Genomic DNA, 18,349 nt, shown 5'->3' with positions numbered 1-18,349 from the left:
AAAGGAGCCAAACTCAGTTTGGCAACGAATGAGGGAAAGTATTTGTCCAGTTCCAGTTACCATTCAGTCCAATGGCCTCAGGGGTCTCGTGCTTCATTTTGGGGGGGACAAGTTCCTATACTCAAAGTGACTTCTTTCCTTTGGATACATGAGGTAGGGAGGCCTATGGCAAGTGGGATCCAGGATGAAATGAAGCAGCAGAGAAGCATCTGACGCCTCTTTGCTAGCTTGCAGGCAGCCAAGTGATTCTGCACAGAAGAGCCTGTGTTAGGTTTGTGAGGTTGGATTTATTTTGCAACGAAAGCAGTCATATTATCAAACACATGAAGCTTCTCAAAAATGAGACACTTTTTGGTAATACTTTGATTACATCCTCTAGTGTATTTGTATTTACTGCTTAGTATTAAATGAGAGTGCTCATTTGGCTCCTTTTAAAATATGGTAGAACGTTCGGATGGTGGTATGCATGTCTCTAGAAAATGAAAAAACCCTAATGTTTAGCTGTGATATGTTTAAACTTCTGAACCATGCAAGATTCACATTTTCTATCATTCTAAAGAATGCACATTTTTCCGGAGTTCCCGTCGTGGCGCAGTGGTTAACGAATCCGACTAGGAACCATGCGGTTGCGGGTTCGGTCCCTGCCCTTGCTCAGTGGGTTAACGATCCGGTGTTGCCGTGAGCTGTGGTGTAGGTTGCAGATGCAGCTCAGATCCCGCGTTGCTGTGGCTCTGGTGTAGGCCGGTGGCTGCAGCTCCAATTGGACCCCTAGCCTGGGAATCTCCACATGCGACAGGAGCGGCCCAAGAAATAGCAAAAAGACAAAAAAAAAAAAAAAAAGCACATTTTTCCAAGTCTCAGGAAATTTATATTTATTATATTTATTTTCTATTTGTCATAGGGCTACAAAAAGGATATATTGCTTCAAAGAATTTTGAACTCTTAGAAAATATGGCACTCAATATATATTACCTCAAATTTCTTGAGAATTGGCATTTCAGCATCTGTTAAAAAAAGTATACACTTAATCAGCATTTCTATTACAAGACTAATAGAAGTCTCACTGTCTGCCTCATACTTTCCAAACCGTGCGCTCAGTTGAGACTCCATACTTCTCATTGGTCATAAGAAGTCTGTTGCTCTCGACACAGGAAAATCTCGATAGTGAACATGTGTCAAGTGGATGTCTGGTGACGTCTCTCAGGTCACTCTTTGGGGTGACAGGATCATGGCCCTTTCTCTCAAAGCTGATGGGAGGGCTCTGTGGAGGGTATTCCATTAAGGAAAAAACATATTCAGGTGGTAAAATAGTTTACAAAATCATAGCTTTTATTCTTTTTGAAATGTACTTCCTTTGTGATATTTTCTGATGTTACTGAATCACAGACCTATGGAAAGTGGCCACCATGTCCAATAATGTCCAATTGACAATATTCACTAACTAGAATAGCATAGTTATTGTACACCTACAATATCTCACAGTCAAAAACATGACACTCTCTTTTTGGAACTTTAAGCTGGAAAACTTTCTTTTTCTTCTTCTTCTTTCATGGCCTATGGAAGTTTCCAGGCTAGGGGTCAAATTGCAGCTGCAGCTGAAACTTACGGCATAGCCACAGCAATGCTGGACCCAAGCCACACCTGTAATCTACGCTGCAGCTGACTGCAATGCCAGTCCCTTCACCCACTGGGTGAGTCCAGGGACTGAACTCGCATCCTCACAGAGACTATAGTGGGTCCTTAACCCACTGAGCCACAATGAACTCCTAAACTGGTATTTCTAAACCACGTCTTTGAGATAAAACTAAATTTGAGTAAGAGGTACTATAAAATAAGGTAAAACTCAACAACAGTTGAGGATAGAGGAAATACTAGCATCTTTCATAGGAAAACACAATTGCCTCTTCTCATCCTGACTACAAGAAATGTGGATGATACAGCCTTTTGGTGTAAGCATGTGTGTATGTGTGCATGTGCTTTAGCTAGTCCTGTGCATTGGATGATTAAAATTCTTTTTTATTTTTTAAATTTGGGGACCAGAATATTTTTATATAAGGGATGCAAAGGATACGTGATTTCTTAGTTAGGTTCTATGACAATTCTCCTTTTGGAATGGATCTCAAGGGCAAATAATTACTAACACATGTTTTTTAGAAAAGCAATTACATGTCCTTGAAATTTCCCCGTAGGGAAAAAGGTGGAGACTTTGGGAAGGCAGATGAGATATCCTTGCCCCACAAATAAGTACATAAGGTTTAGGGCCATTCAAAATGGAAGGGGACAAAACACTGTAAATCAGCTCTACTTCAATAAAAATTTTTGTAGGAGTTCCCACTGTGGTGCACTGGAAATGAATCTTAACTAGGAACCATGAGGTTTCAGGTTTGATCCATGGCCTCACTCAGTGGGTTAAGGATCCGGCATTGCTGTGGCTGTAGTGTAGGCCAGCACCTACAGCTCCAGTTTGACTCCTAGCCTGTCAACCTCCACATGCCACAGGGGCGGCTCTAAAAAGCAAAAAAAAAAAAAAAAGAAAAAAAAACCAACACCCCAAAACTGGAAGGGCTCCCCCAAGGCTGTTTGATAAAAGAAACTGCAGAGAGCAGATCAAGAAGGGTGGACAGGCAGGTCTAGGGTCTGACGCCCTGGCCAGGACACCATCTAAAATATTTGTCCATAATTTAAGTAGGAACCACAACTTGCCCAAAGTGATGAGTGCTGCTCCTTCTCTCCATTTAGGCAAAGAGGACACTGCCCTCATCACCCCCACACCCCAGAGCCCTCCTTCACTGTCTAGGGAGTTACCAGCGACTTCGAGTGAAGTAGACAAGGAGATGAAGAAGAAGCAGGAGTGCAGGGGAAACACGAGGAGGAGGAAGAAGAGCCATTACCAAACACAGGACTGGGGCCTCCTCTATAGTTTGGTCACCTAATTAACAAATGGCGACCCTGAGGCACAAAACGGTTCACCAAACTACACATGTGCTTGCTTTCCACAATGGACTCAGACCACATGCTGCGGCCACCACAACATATACAACCTGCGTGAAAGAATCCTTTTCCTAGGTCATCCAGATGATCTCCCTAGAGCAAATCATTTCCACCGCCACCAGGTTGTGGCACATGTTTCTCTGCCCCCTCCCCCCAAAACATCATTTTGCCACTTGGATAAAACATTCCAGAGCAAAGGACCCTTCTCAGATAGCAGTTTGTTGTGTTCATTCACGCCATGTTCCAAAGGAAAAGAAGAACAAGAGAAGGAAATCCAATTTACTAACTTTTATGAAAAACAGTGCAATATAGCGTGAGCCATTTTGTTCTGACTAGAACTCCATCATGAAAAACACACCTTTCCCTGAATCTGGAATTCACCTACACGTCCAAGACCATCCAGGCAGATTTTGAGGGTTGAAGGCAAAAACACCTTCAACCATCCCTGTAGATAGCATCCCTGCTTTGTCCCCACCCCCCGCTCCCCCCACGCCTTCACCTGAGAGGCACCGAGGTTCTCTCAGCGTGAGACCTCTCAGGCCCACCGGTTGGAGTGGAAGACAGTACACCCAGATACAGGAAGACAACATGAGAACTTCCATTTGGAGTCTTTTTCATCTCATTCTTTGAAAATTCCTATACTTACATAAGCTTTGTCATGCATCTAAATTATAAGACCATACAACATGTGTTTATTTCACGTCAGAGAACTTATACTGAGTAAGAGGATTGAAAGATTGGAGAACAATGATATGAACCAGATTCCTGGTCTTTTCTAAGGAATCAAACCAGAATCCAAAACAGACCTGGGGGCTGGGCTCTGTCAGGCAAAGCACACATGTGTCCTGTCGAGGGAGAAGAAGGACCATGAAGCAACTCTAGAAAATCTGTTTCATCAAACTCTGAAATTCAGAGGCGCCTCCTCAGCCCTGAGTTTCAGCTTGTAGGCAGAAGGCAGATAACATGGAGGTGAGTGAACCTTTTCCCCCTGATTCATCTGCAAACACCAGGGCAGGGCGTTGGGGGGGCGGGGGGGAATAGCACTTGGATCCAGTTAGAATACCATTTAGGAACCTACAGACCCTCCAGGGCCATCAGAGCTGCAGGGTGTGTGTGGGGGTGTACACATGCAAACGCAATGGGGACCTCAGGCAGCATCTAGCAGGGACTGGTGCACCGCAGGCACCTACAGCACCCAGAAGAATGGCTTTTCCTTAAGAATGCAACAGTTTGCATTTACATTACATTTTTGGAAGGATCCTGTTGCTTTACAGGCAAAATTCTGCAGGCAGCCGTTTACTTACTGATTTCTTAATATATATGAAAAATCTACTGGAAGGTGTTTTGGATCAGGGAGGAAAAAAGAAAAATGGACTCGTTCAGTCAAGTTTATGGATATAGTGACTTGCCTAGGAAGCAGGAGAGTAAAAATCCTGGGCAAAATGAAGCATCTGATCAAGACACCTAGGGTGCACAACCACTGATTATGCTCGCCAACTGGCATATAGGGGAAGGGTCCCAGCTCTTTGGCCAAGCAACTGCTGGGATCCAGCAGAGGCCTAGGCACATTGCAAACAGTTTCTCCCAAGGCAGGGTTCATAAGCTAAGAGGAGGGGACTTTAGCCAAGAACCACATTGCGGGGAAGGCGGTATCTGTCCTTGTCAGCACTTGCCATTGGAAGATGATGTGTGAAGAGCAAATTAAGAAAGAGAAGGGTTTCCGTTTTGAGGCCAAAATCAATCACTGGGACACATTGCTAGATGGAGAAAATGGACTGAATTCAGCATCTATACTGGTCGAGCCACTGTACACTGTCTAACGTACCCAGTCATTGTCAGTAGGCTTGTCATTACTCCACACAGTCACTGATCTCTAGTGCACTGGAGTGGTCAGACATGCTTGTAAAGTGAAGCTGGATGGCAGGGAAAGAGTCAGCAAAAGTGTGAAAATCTTGCAACTTGGTCTCAGATAGGTGACCATCGAAGGAAACTTTTTTTGGTTCTCTTTTTAGGGCTGTACCCACAGCATATGGAGGTTCCCAGGCTAGGGGTCGAATGGAAGCTGAAGCCACCAACTGCACCACAGCCACAGGAATGACAGATCTGAGCCACATCTATCAACTCAACCACAGCTCACGGCAATGCCAGATCCTTAACCCACTGAGCAAGGCCCAGGATTGAACCTGCATCCTCATGGAGGCTCTTCAGATTCATTCCCACTGAGCCACAACAGGAACTCCAAAGGAAACATTTCATGATATCAGATTGGACATGACATTACTGATGTATCAACACACAATGAAATGGTTAAAATAAAAAATCTAAAATGTATAAACCTCAAAAAACATTGACTGATAATCTCTGGACAAGTACTGTATTTTTAACTTCATCCCACTGGCCTCGTGGGCAATCATGTCTATGTTTGTTTTATTAGGATAACATTTTTGGCCTCTCTCAACACATGGATAATTTAGCAGTGGTTAATTTTTTTTTTTTTTTTTTTTTGCTTTCTAGGGCCACACTTGTGGCATATGGAGGTTTCCAGCTTAGGGGTCCAATCAGACCTACAGCTGCCAGCCTATACCACAGCCACAACCACATCAGATCTGAGCCAAGTCTCTGACCTACACCACAGCTCACGACAACGCCAGATCCTTAAACCCACTGACTAAGGCCAGGGATTGAACCCGCAACCTCATGGTTTTTAGTCGAATTCGTTTCCAATGTACCACCAAGGGAACTTCAGCAGTCATTAAATTCTGGTTTATTAAGACACTTTGTATTCAAATTAGGAGCAGACTTTATGGACACTTTTGTAAAGGATGACTTCTTGGTTTTCTATCATCCCACTCGGATATCACTGCACCAGTTTCCTAATCAATCGAGCTGGGAGGGGTAGTGATAAGGGTTTAAATTCTAAGCTAAGGGAATCCACAGCTCCAGGCTGAGACAATCCTTACAGGAGGATGGATGAACTGAAATCTGACTGGTGTTTTTAACATTTATGAATGGTACATCAAAATACAACAAATGTAAAACTTAAGAGTAGAGGCGTTTAAGCAAATCTTAGAAAATACATGCAAGCCAGCAATGTGCTGAAAGTGCTTCTTCTGCTCATGTTTCTTCTTCATACATGGAGTGGGTGTGCCTAGAAGACCTGTACTTTTTCACTGATTGCTAACATTCTAGAAGGATGTCTTCCAATTCAAGCTAAAAGCCTCCCTCAGGCTTCATGGTCCTTGTGAGGGGAAAACAAAAACAAATTCAAAAACAAAAACAACAGCCTTGCTGATACCCACAAGTGAGCCTGCACCTAAATACCAAGAAGTATCACAGAATACCAACACTAAGGAAGAGTACTTGGAGAGCAGGATAAAGTGAGACAAAATGACGGCGATTCATAATTGTTTTCTAAGTACAGAGAAAAAAAATAAAAGGTCACTGTGCCACCCCCCAAATACCAAACACTCCATTCTTTCGGTTAAAATGAATGACAGCTACTTTGTTTCCAGGAACGGCTCTTTCCTACCCATCATCTTCCCTCCTGTCGGTAAGATTCATTGAGAGATGAATCACAGAATTGCCCTGGCTTTCGGCATCTGATCTAAATGACCCACCACTTTCAGGCTCTCCCTCAAATCACCAACCTAAGCCCAAATCCTGCAGTGGCTTTCTTCTAACATCCTCCTCCTGAGACACTCACGGCAATGAGGAAGAAACCCAACTTGTTCTAGATTCCACTTGTTCTCAGGTGTGTTCCTGCTGGTTTTTGGCTGGAGAACATGGACATGGGAATGATCTCATCTTAATCAGCTGACTCTGGCACCCCAAGGAGAATATGGGGTGCTTTAGCCTTTTTCCAAAACACTTCTTACTCCCTACTTCCCCACAAAGGGCTGGTCCCCTGTGCTATGGTTGTCTGGAACCCCTTGCACTTCTCCCCTCTAACAGCCTCCACATATCTTGAGGTGCTTCTCCAACTGCAATGAAAGGTCTTGCAGGCAAGAGTGAGGAGTGAAGTGGGACCACATTCCCAGGATACTATTCCCTGATGAAAAGTGTTTTAGAAAAGTTTGCAAATTACACTGAGGTGTATGGAATGATTGGCCAACAGGGACCTGTTGTATAGCACAGGGAACTCTACCCAATATTCTGGGATCATCTCTGTGGGAAAAGAATCTGAATTTATAACTGAATCACTCTGCTATAGAGCATAAGTCATCACCAACTTCTAAGTCAACTCTACTTCAAAAAAACTTGAAAAAAACTTGGTTCATTCATGGATACAGGAATTAAAGCTTTCTAACCTACCTTCTGCATAGATCACCACTTGGTCATGACATCTCTCAAGCCACCAACATATTTTGAGAAGAATCTGCAAGAATCAAATAGCATTAAAAATTGAAGAGCAACAGTGCCAAGAAACTTCCTAATTATTGAATCAAAGTCACTTAGTTTACGTTTCAAATAGGAATAGCCTTGCAGCTTTTTAAATTCTTCACTGCAACATAGAGGTATTCACAGATGAAGGATTAAAAAGCACATTTCTTTCATAGTATTATGTCTGTTTTGACACAAATTCATAAAACAAAATCTAGTACCAAAGAAGACATATAATATCATTTAAATATGTCATTTGCAACAGCTACATATAACATATATTGTAAAGCTACTGTTCTAAAAATAAGGAGCAATTACCTTTTGTTTGCTTTAGCACTTAGTACACGGAAAAGTCTGGAGAACCACTGGTTTATTCACAAATATATTTAGGGAGTTCCTGTCCTGGCTCAGTGGAAATGAATCTGACTTGTATGTATGAGGATGCAAGTTCAATCCCTGGCCTAGCTCAGTGGGTTAAGGATCCCGTGTTGCTGTGAGCTGTGGTGTAGGTCTCAGACTCTGCTCCGATCTGTGTGGCCATAAAAAGACAAAAAAAAAAAAAAAAAAAAAAGATGTAAAAATGAAGCAGTGCAAAAGAACCCCATGTGCATTTTGCCTGTTTGAAAATTACTTTTAGAATTATCAAAAAAACTGAACATGTTTCAAAACATTATTTGAAATGTATATAAGGGAGAGGGTAGGAAGATATGCCTGCATACTTATTGTCTAATCATTTAAATTACAAATATGGGGAGTATAGACTTTCAGTTATAAGATGAATAAGGTCCAGAAAGTTCATGTACCACATGGTGATTACAATGCATAATAATTACCATATACTTAATTTGCCAGAAGAATAGATCTGAAATATTCTTACCCTGACACACACACACACACACACACACACACACACACACACACACACACACACACACACAAGGTAACTTTGTGAATTGATGGATATGTTCATTGGCTTGATGATGGGACGGTTTCCTGATTTCATTTCATGAAATGACTGTGGAATCATTTCACATTGCGTATGTATATCAAAACACTATGGTGTACAACCTAATAAACATGTACGGCTTTTGTCAACCACACCTCAGTAAAGCTGGAAAAAATACACAGACACAGCACTGCCCTTTTACCTCACCCTTACCCTTCTCTGCCTTATCCAGTGTGCTGCTATCATCTCCTTTGAACATGCCATGGTCTAGTCTCAGTTCCTTTTTATCTGCTGTTTACTCTGTCTTCAGGCTCTTCTTAAGATAGTTGTATGGCCCTGGCCTGACTCCTGCTCTGCTAAAAAGGCACCATGAAGGGAAGAACTTCCCTGATTACCTTAAAAACAAACAAACAAAAAACCCCTGGTCCTCACCTCCTCACTTTGCACTCTTAATCCTCCTTCCTACTTCATTTTAGTTTTTAAATGTTAGTTTTATTTTTAAATAAAATAAATTATTTCAAAATTTAGATGTACATAAAAAATCCAGAGACAGCAGAGACAGCTTCCGTATGTCTGTTACACAACTTTCCTTAAGGTTAACCTCTTATATAACTATACTACATTGAACAAAACTAAACAATTAACATTGTTATATTATCATACACTACACCAGGCAGTTCTTAATTTTACCACTTTTCCACTCATCTGTCTTTTCTAGCCCAGAAGCCAGTACAGGGAGCTATAGTGCATTTAGTCATCAAGACCCTTTCCTTTTCCCAAATCTGTGATGGATCTTCAGACTAGCCTTGTTTTTCATGGCCTTGACCCTTGTGAAAAATACCAAGCAGATATTTCTTACAGTGCCTCTAGTTTGGGTTTGTCTGACTAGACTGGGGCACATGGGAGCCTCATCCCTGCAATGTCCCCCAAGAGTTCTAGCGGCCACTTGATGGGGCAAGAGAAATGGGTCTTCTTGAGAGTGTCCTACACAGCTGGGGAAACCAGGCACTCACTCACACACCCTCACTTTACCCCTTGGAAGAAATCACAGGCTGAGAAGATATGGCCTGAAACGAAGCTGTGCCACCTGGAGGACAGATGACATGTGTTAAATCATATTACTCCTCTTCCCCTCGTCAGTGTGTCAAACTTGTGTGTGTGTGTGTATATATAGATTTTTACATGTATTTTACATGTTACATGTTTCTGCATGCATATACATACATGTATACTTTTATATAAACATATACACACACACATATATTTTGCTCCAGTGCTGTGCCAGCACTTCCCTGGAAACCTAGCCTTCCTCAAAGTCTCTCTTACCCATGGGTATTGTCAGAATCAGTGTTCTTTAGGGACTTCTAAACCCCAGATAAGCAGAGCTGGAGCAGGTTCATGGGCTACTACACTGTCCACAGGCAGGACCAATTCCCTCCACATGGATGGGCAAGACTCCTCCAAGGACCCTTGGTACCTGGTGCTGTAATCTCTCATCTCCTAGTCACCCGTGTCTGTGGATGAATGCCAAGTAGTTGTTGGGGGACATGGGTAGCAGGATCTGCATTTTGAAATCCTTCTTGTTAGGCACATACACATTTAAAATTGCTGTGTCTTTTTGGAGAATTGTTATCTTTATCATTATGAGAATCCTCATCAAAATAGGTGAGGCAGAAGCTGATCAATCTGAAAGGAGAAATACACAAATTCACATTGTAGGAAATAAGGACTCGTCACTCAATAAATGGTAGAATAGGTAGGCAGAAAATCATGTGAATCATCATGACTTCAAAAAGTCAGGTGAACACTTACGATCTCAAAAACCAACTAGAGATTACAAATTAAAGTACCACTATGTTGTGACTGTTGACTATTTTTTATTACCATCTGAAAGGCAAGTGCAGTTTAGCAAGATCTAGAGCTACGTGGCATATATAAGGGTCTCTTTAGCGTGTAACATCAGAATGACCAGAGGGCTAATATGGGAACAGTGGTATAGTACACTTGGGTTAAGTTAATTGTATATTTTTGAATTTTTAACAAATCCGACTAGGAACCATGAGGTTGCGGGTTCAATCCCTGGCCTTGCTCAGGGGATTAAGGATCAGCATTGCCGTGAGCTGTGGTGTAGGCTGCAGACACGGCTCAGATCCCATGTAATAGAGGCACCTACAGCTCTGATTTGACCCCAAGCCTGGGAACCTCCATATGCCCCAGGAGCGGCCCTAGAAATGGCAAAAAAAGATAAATAAATAAGTAAACAAAAAATAAAAGGGATCAAGGCATACAAAAAAAAATAGCAATGTATACCTGATTCAAAGAAGCAAAGGAGGAGTTCCCATTGTGGCTCAGTGGAAACAAATCCAACTAGTATCCATGAGGATGTGGATTTCATCTCTGGCCTCACTAATTAGCTTAAGAATCTGGTGATGCTAATGAGCTGTGGTGTGGGTTACAGACGTGGCTTGTACCTGATACTGCTGTGGCTGTGGCATAGGCTGGTCGTTATGCCCCAATTTGACTCTTAACCCGGTAATTTCAATATGCTGCACCTGAAGCCCTTAAAAAGAAGAAGCAGCAAAAATAAATCAACAGAACATGTACCTGAGGAATCCCAGATGTTAAAATTATTAGACAAAGACTTAAAAACAATTGTTTTAAAGAGGCTCAAAGAGCTAAAGGAAAACATGGACAAAAATAGAAAAATAACATGTAGAAAATAGTATCAATAGAGGTTAAATTATTTTCAAAAAGAACTGAAAAGAAATTTTGAAGTGGGGATTAAGATGGTGCAATAGAAGGACTGGAGCTCAACGTCTCTCCCCAAAACAACAAAATTCACAACTAAAGGCTGCACACTCTTCACTCAAATGGACCAGAAACCTTCAAAAAGATATCCTACTCCAGAAGACAAAGAGAAGGACACATCAAGAGGTAGGAGGGGTGATTTCGTGATATATACAACAGCATACCTCCCAGGTGGGAAGCCCCACAGACTGGAAACTAACTGGTTCACAGAGACTCACCTACAGGACTGAGAGTTCTGAGCCCCACATCAAACTCTCACATGTGGGGATCTGACACTGGGAGAAAGAGCCCCTGGAGCATCTGGCATTGAAGGCCAGTGGGGCTTGTGCGCAGGAGCTCCACAGGACTGGGGGAAATGGAGAACCCATTGTTAAAAGGTGCACACTGACTTTCACGTGCACTGGGTCCCAGGGAAAAGCAAAGTCTCCATAGGAATCTCGGTCAAACCTGACTGCAGTTCTTGGAGGACATCCTGGAACAACAAGGGTGAATATGGCTTATTGTGAGGGAAGGATATTGAAGGCAAAGCTCTCAGGAATATTCAGCACTGTGCCTTTCTCTGGAGGTGGCCATTTTGGGAAATCCTGGCCCCACCCATCAGTCAGTGCTGAGAAGCCCCAGGGCAAACAACAACCCAAGTGGGGTCACAGCCCCACCCCAAAGTAAAGGGCTACCTAACGACCCCTCAGGCACACAGCTGCCTCTAATCCCATTGAGAGACTAAGCCCCACCTGCCAGAGGGATTAGAATCAGCTCCACCTACCAGTGGGCAGGCATCAGCCCCTCCCATCAGGAAGCCTACAGCAAGCCCCCATACAGACTTCGCCACAAGGGGGCAGCCACCAGAAGTAAGAGAGGCTACAACTCCATTATATGTAAAAAGGTCACCACACCAAAAACCTATAAAAATGAAAAGACAGAACTATAGTTCAGACGAGGGAGAAAGGAAAAACCCCAGAAAATCAGCTAAGTGATGAGGAGAGTCTCAGCCTCCAGGAAAAAGACATTAGACTGTTGATGCTGAAAAAGATGCAAGACATTGGAAATAAACTGGAGGCAAAGATGGATAACTTACAGGAAACACTGAGCAAAGAGATACAAGATATAAAACTTAAACAAGAAGAGACGCAAAATACAATCACTGAAATAAAAAATTCACTAGAAGCAGCTAACAGCAGAATACAGGAGGCAGAAGAACAAATAAGCAAGGTGGCGGACAGACTTGAAGAAATTACAAATGCAGAGCAGAAAAGTGAAAAAAAATTGAAAACAAATGAAGAGAGTCTCAGAGAACTCTGGGACAATGTTAAACACACCAACATCTGTATTATAGGGGTGCCAGAAGGAGAAGAGAGAAGAGAAGGGGACAGAAAAAAAATAGTCCAAGAGATAATAGCCCAAAACTTCCCTCACATGGGAAAGGAACCACCCACTCAAATCCAGGAAGCACAATGAATACCATATAAAATAAACCCAAAGGGGGAACACCCTGAGACACGTATTCATCAAACTGACCAAAATTAAAGACAAAGAGAAAATCTTGAAAGCAGCTAGGGAAAAGAAACAAATAACATACAAGGGAACCCAAGTAAGGTTATCAACAGATTTTTCACCCAAAACTTGGCAGGCCAGAAGGGAGTGGCATGATATACTTCACGTGATGAAAGGAAAAAACCTCCAACCAAGATTACTCTACCCAGCAAGGCTCTCATTCAGATTTGAAGGAGAAATCAAAACCTTAACAGATAACATAGGTTCACCACAATATATAAGGCAACTGCTAACAACCTTAAAAGGACAAATCAACAATAACACAATCACAGTGGGGGACTTTAACACCCCACTTACAGCAATGGACAGATCAACCAGACAGAAAATCAATAAGGAAACACAGGCCCTGAAGGATGCATTGAACCACATGGACTTCATAGATATTTATAGGACATTCCATCCAAAAGCAACAGAATGCACATTCTTCTCAAGTGCACATGGAACATTCTCTAAGATGGATCACATCCTGGGCTACAAATCCAACCTCGGTAACTTTAAGAAAACTGAAATCATATCAAGCATCTTCTCTGACCACAACACCATACGCCTGGAAATCAACAAGAAAACATCTGCAAAAACACAAACACGTGGAGACTCAACAACATGCTACTAAACAACCAATGGATCACTGAAGAAACCAAAGAGGAAATTTAAAAATACCTACAAGGTAATGACAACAAAGATACGACACTCCAAAACCTATGGGATGCAGCAAAAGCTGTTCTAAGAGGAAAGTTTATAGCAATACAAGTTCACCTCAGGAAACAAGAAAAAGCTCAACTCAACAAGCTAACTTTACATGGAAAGCAGCTCGAGAGAGAACAGACAAGACCTAAAGTGGGTTGAAGGAAAGAAATCATAAAGATCAGAGCAGAAATCAATGAACTAGAAACAAAGAAAACCATAGAAAAGATCAATGAAATGAAAAGCTGGTTCTTTGAAAAGATCAACAAAATTGATAAACCCTAAGCCATTCTTATCAAGAAAAAAAGAGAGAGGACTCAAATCAATACAATTAGAAATGAAAAAGGAGAAGTAACAATGGACATCACAGAAATACAAAGGATCATAAGAGATTCCTACATGCAACTATACGCCAATAAAATGGAAAACCTAGAAGAAATGGACAAATTCTTAGAAAAGTACAATCTTCCAAGACTCAACCAAGATGAAATAGAAAAGATGAATGGACGCATCACAAGAACTGAAATGGAAACTGGGATTAAAAAACTTCCAACAGGAGTTCCCATCTTGGTGCAGTGGTTAACAAATCCGACTAGGAACCATGAGGTTGCGGGTTCGGTCCCTGGCCTTGCTCAGTGGGTTAACGATCCGGTGTTGCTGTGAGCTGTGGTGTAGGTTGCAGACACGGATCGGATCCAGCGTTGCTGTGGCTCTGGTGTAAGCCGGTGGCTGCAGCTCCGATTCAACCCCTAGCCTGAGAACCTCCATATGCCGTGGGAGTGGCCCAAGAAATAGCAAAAAGACAAAAAAAAAAAAAAAAAAAAAAAACTTCCAACAAACAAAAGGCCAGGACCAGATGGCTTCACAGGCGAGTTCTATCAAACATTTAGAGAAGAGCTAACACCTATCCTTCTGAAAGTATTACAAAAAATTGCAGAGTGAAGGGATACTCCCAAACTCATTCTACGAGGCCACCATCACCCTGATACCAAAACCAGACATAGATACCACAAAAAAAGAAAACTATAGGCCAATTTCACTGATGAACATCGATGCAAAAATCCTCAACAAAATCCTAGCAAACTGAATCCAACAATACATTAATAGGACTGTACATCAGGATCAAGTTGGATTTATCCCAGGGATGCAAGGATTATTCAATATCCACAAATCCATCAGTGGGATAGACAACATTAACAAACTAAAGAGCAAAAACCATATAATCCTCTCAATGGACGTGGAAAAAGCCTTTTTTCTTTTTTCTTTTTTTTTTTTTTTGCTATTTCTTGGGCCGCTCCCGCGGCATATGGAGGTTCCCAGGCTAGGGGTTGAATCGGAGCTGTAGCCACCGGCCTACACCAGAGCCACAGCAACGAGGGATCCGAGCCACATCTGCAACCTACACCACAGCTCACGGCAACGCCGGATCGTTAACCCACTGAGCAAGGGCAGGGACCGAACCCGAAACCTCATGGTTCCTAGTCGGATTTGTTAACTACTGAGCCATGATGGGAACTCCAAGGAAAAAGCCTTTGACAAAATCCAACACCCATTTCTGATAAAAACCCTTCAGAAAGTGGGCATAGTGGGAACCTACCTCCACGTAATAAAGGCCATATATGACAAACCCACAGCCAACATCATTCTCAATGGTGAAAAGCTCAAGGAATTCCCACTGAGATGAGGAACAAGACAAAGATGTCCGCTCTTGCCACTACTCTTCAACATAGTTTTGGAAGTCCTAGCCACGGCAATCAGAGAAGTAAAAGAAATCAAAGGAATCCAAATCTGAAAGGAAGAAGTAAAACTATCCCTATTTGCAGATGACATGATACTATACCTAAAGAACCATAGACTCTACCGGAAAACTGCTAGAGCTCATCCATGAATTTGGCAAAGTTACAGGATACAAAATTAATATGCGGAAATCAATGGTATTGCTATATACTGTCAATGAAAGATCAGAAAGAGAAACTAGGGAAGCAATCCCGTTTACCATCGCATCCAAAAGAATAAAATACCTAGGAGTAAACCTACCTAAGGAGACAAAAGACCTGCACTCTGAAAACTCTAAGACACTGATGAAAGAAATCAAAGACGACACAAATAGATGGAAAGGCATACCATGCTCGTGGATTGGAAGAGTTAATATTATCAAAATGACTATACTACCTAAGGCAATCTACAGGTTCAATGCAATCCCTATCAAATTACCACGGACATTTTTTTCACAGAACTCAATCAAAATATTTTAAAGATTGGCTATTCTGGGTCTTCTGTGCTTCCAAACAAAAACATCCTGAAAAAGAAAAATGGAGCTGGAAGAATCAGGCTCCCACACTTCACACTATACTATAAAGCAACAATCGTCAAAACCATATCAAGACAGAAATCAAGATCAAGACAGAAATATAGATCAGTGCAACAGGATAGAAAGCCCAGAATTTAACCCACGAAGCTACAGCCAACTCATCTATGACAGAGGCAAGGATATACAATGGAGAAAGGACAGCGTGTTCAATAAGTGGTGCTGGGAAAACTGGACAGCCACATGGAAAAGAATGAAATTAGAACACTCCCTAACACCATATACAAAAATAAACTCTAGGAGTTCTCGTCGTGGCGCAGTGGTTAACAACTCCAACTAGGAACCACGAGGTTGCGGGTTCGATCCCTGCTCTTGCTCAGTGGGTCAAGAATCAGGCGTTGCTGTGAGCGTAGTGTAGGTTGCAGATGCAGCTTGGATCCTGAGTTGCTGTGGCTCTGGTGTAGGCCAGCGGCTACAGCTCTGATTGGACCCCTAGCCTGGGAACCTCCATATGCTGCAGGAAAGGCCCAAGAAATGGCAAAAAGACTATAAAATTTTTTTAAAAAATCTCCAAATGGATTCAAGATGTAGATCTAAGATCAGACATTATAAAACTCTTAGAGGAAAACACAGGCCAAACACTCTCTGACATAAATGACAGCAATATCTTCTCAGATCCACCTCTTAGAGTAATGACAATAAAAATAAAAATAAACAAATGGGACCTAATTAAACTTCAAAGTTTCTGCACAGCAAAGGAAACCCTAAACAATACAAAAAGACAACCCAAAGAATGGGAGAAAATCTTTGCAAGTGAATCCACTGACAAGGGATTCATCTCCACAATTTATAAACACCTTCTGCAGCTTCATAACAAAAAAACAAACAACCCCACCCAAAAATGGGCAGAAGATCTAAACAGACAGTTCTCCAAAGAAGACATATGGATGGCCAAAAAACACATGAAAAGCTGTTCAGCATCACTCATTATTACAGAAATGCAAATCAAAACCACTATGACATACCACCTTACACCAGCCAGAATGGTCATCATCAAAATGTCTACAAACAGTAAGTGCTGGAAAGAGATGGAGAAAAAGGAACCCTGGTACACTGTTGGTGGGAATTGTAAATTGGTGCAACCACTGTGGAAAACAGGATGGAGATGCCTCAGAAAAATAAACATAGAACTACCATTTGATCCAGCAATCCCACTCCTGGGCTTCTATCCAGAGAAAACCACGCCTCGCAAAGACACATGTACTCCAATGTTCATTGCAGCACTATTTGCAATAGCCAAGACATGGAAACAACCTCAATGTCCATCGACAGAGGAGTGGATCCAGAAGAGGTGGTACATATACACAATGGAATATTACTCAGCCATTAAAAGGAATGAAATACCGGCATTCTTAGCAACATGGATGGACCTAGAAACTATCATGCTAAGTGAAGTTAGCCATACAATGAGAAATCAACATCAAATGCTTTCACTGACATGTGGAATCTGAAAATAGGACAGACAGAACTTCTTTGCAGAACAGATGCTGACTCACAGACATTGAAAAACTTATGGTCTTGGAGGAGACAGTTTGGGGGGTGGGAGGATGTGCTTGGGCTGTGGGATGGAAGTCCTATGAAATTGGATTGTTATGATCATCATATAACTACAGATGTGATAAATTCATTTGAGTAATAAAGAAATAAATAAAACATAAAAAAATTTTAAAGAAGAAATTTTGAAGCTGAAACGTCCAATAACTGAAATGAAAAGTATCTCAAAAGGGGTCAAAAGAAGTTTTGTGCAAGCAGAACAATCAGTGAACATAAAGAAAGAACAAATGAAATGATCAAGTCTAAGGAAGAGGAAAAAAAATGAAGAGAAATGAACAGCACCTAAGAGACTTGTGAAATATCATCAAGTGGACCAACATAGGCATCGTGGGAATGTCAGCAGAAGAGAGAGAAAGGAGCAAAATGAGTAATTCCTGAAAACTCCCCAAATTTAAAGAACTGAAATGGCTATAAATGAATCTATAAATCCAAGAAGCTCTAAAACGCCAAGTAGAAGAAACTCAAAAATACTCACACTGAGATGCATTATCATCAAAATATTGAAAAGCAAAGATGGAGAGAATCTTAAAAGGAGCAAGAGAGAAGTGGCTGACTCATCCCATACAAGGGATTCCCAAAGAGATGACCTGTCAATTTCTCATCAGAAACCCTGAAGCCCAGAAGTCAGTGGGTTGATACAACCAAAATGCTTAAAGGGGGGGAAATGTCAACGGATAGCTTTTGTTTTGTCTTTTCGCCTTTTCTAGGGCCACTCCCACGACATATGGAGGTTCCCAGGCTAGGGGTCTAATCAGAGCTGTAGCCGCTGGCCTATGCCAGAGCCACAGCAACTTGGGATCCAAGTTGCATCTGCAACCTACACCACAGCTCATGGCAATGCCAGATCCTTAACCCACTGAGCAAGGCCAGGGATCGAACCCACAACTTCATGGTTCCTAGTTGGATTCATTAACCACTGAGCCACGATGGGAACTCCTCAATGGACAACTTCATATCCAATAAAATGATCCTTCAACAATGAAGGAGAAATGACATTCCAAGCTTTTAAAAAGCTGAGGGTATTTATTAAGACTAGACCTTCCCTTCAGGAAATGGTAAAGGGAGTC

The 18,349-nt window shown here is 41.9% G+C and overlaps 1 long non-coding RNA gene across 6 annotated transcripts in view; it reads right to left on the bottom strand.

The window, feature by feature from the left end:
- Positions 1 to 18,349, bottom strand: part of LOC146404676 (uncharacterized) — a 47,796-nt gene that overhangs the window by 13,314 nt on the left and 16,133 nt on the right. For 2 of the 6 annotated variants that reach the window (XR_014841427.1, XR_014841424.1), the window contains exons 2-5: positions 10,789 to 10,877; positions 9,795 to 10,003; positions 7,690 to 7,900; positions 7,303 to 7,366 (exon numbers count right to left, since the gene is read on the bottom strand). This is a non-coding gene — a long non-coding RNA (uncharacterized LOC146404676). The remainder of the gene's footprint in view (positions 1 to 7,302; positions 7,367 to 7,689; positions 7,901 to 9,794; positions 10,004 to 10,788; positions 10,878 to 18,349) is intronic. The other 4 variants (XR_014841426.1, XR_014841423.1, XR_014841428.1 and 1 more) reach the window with 2 other exon arrangements.

The sequence above is a fragment of the Sus scrofa genome, chromosome 3 (assembly GCF_054392235.1).
Source record: "Sus scrofa isolate SSC_HxYL_T2T_F1_AM1 chromosome 3, Sscrofa_HxYL_maternal_Yorkshire_Landrace_v2.0, whole genome shotgun sequence".
NCBI lineage: Eukaryota > Metazoa > Chordata > Mammalia > Artiodactyla > Suidae > Sus > Sus scrofa.
The sequence above is the reverse complement of the archived record's forward strand: the minus strand, read 5'-3'. Positions and strand labels throughout refer to the sequence as shown.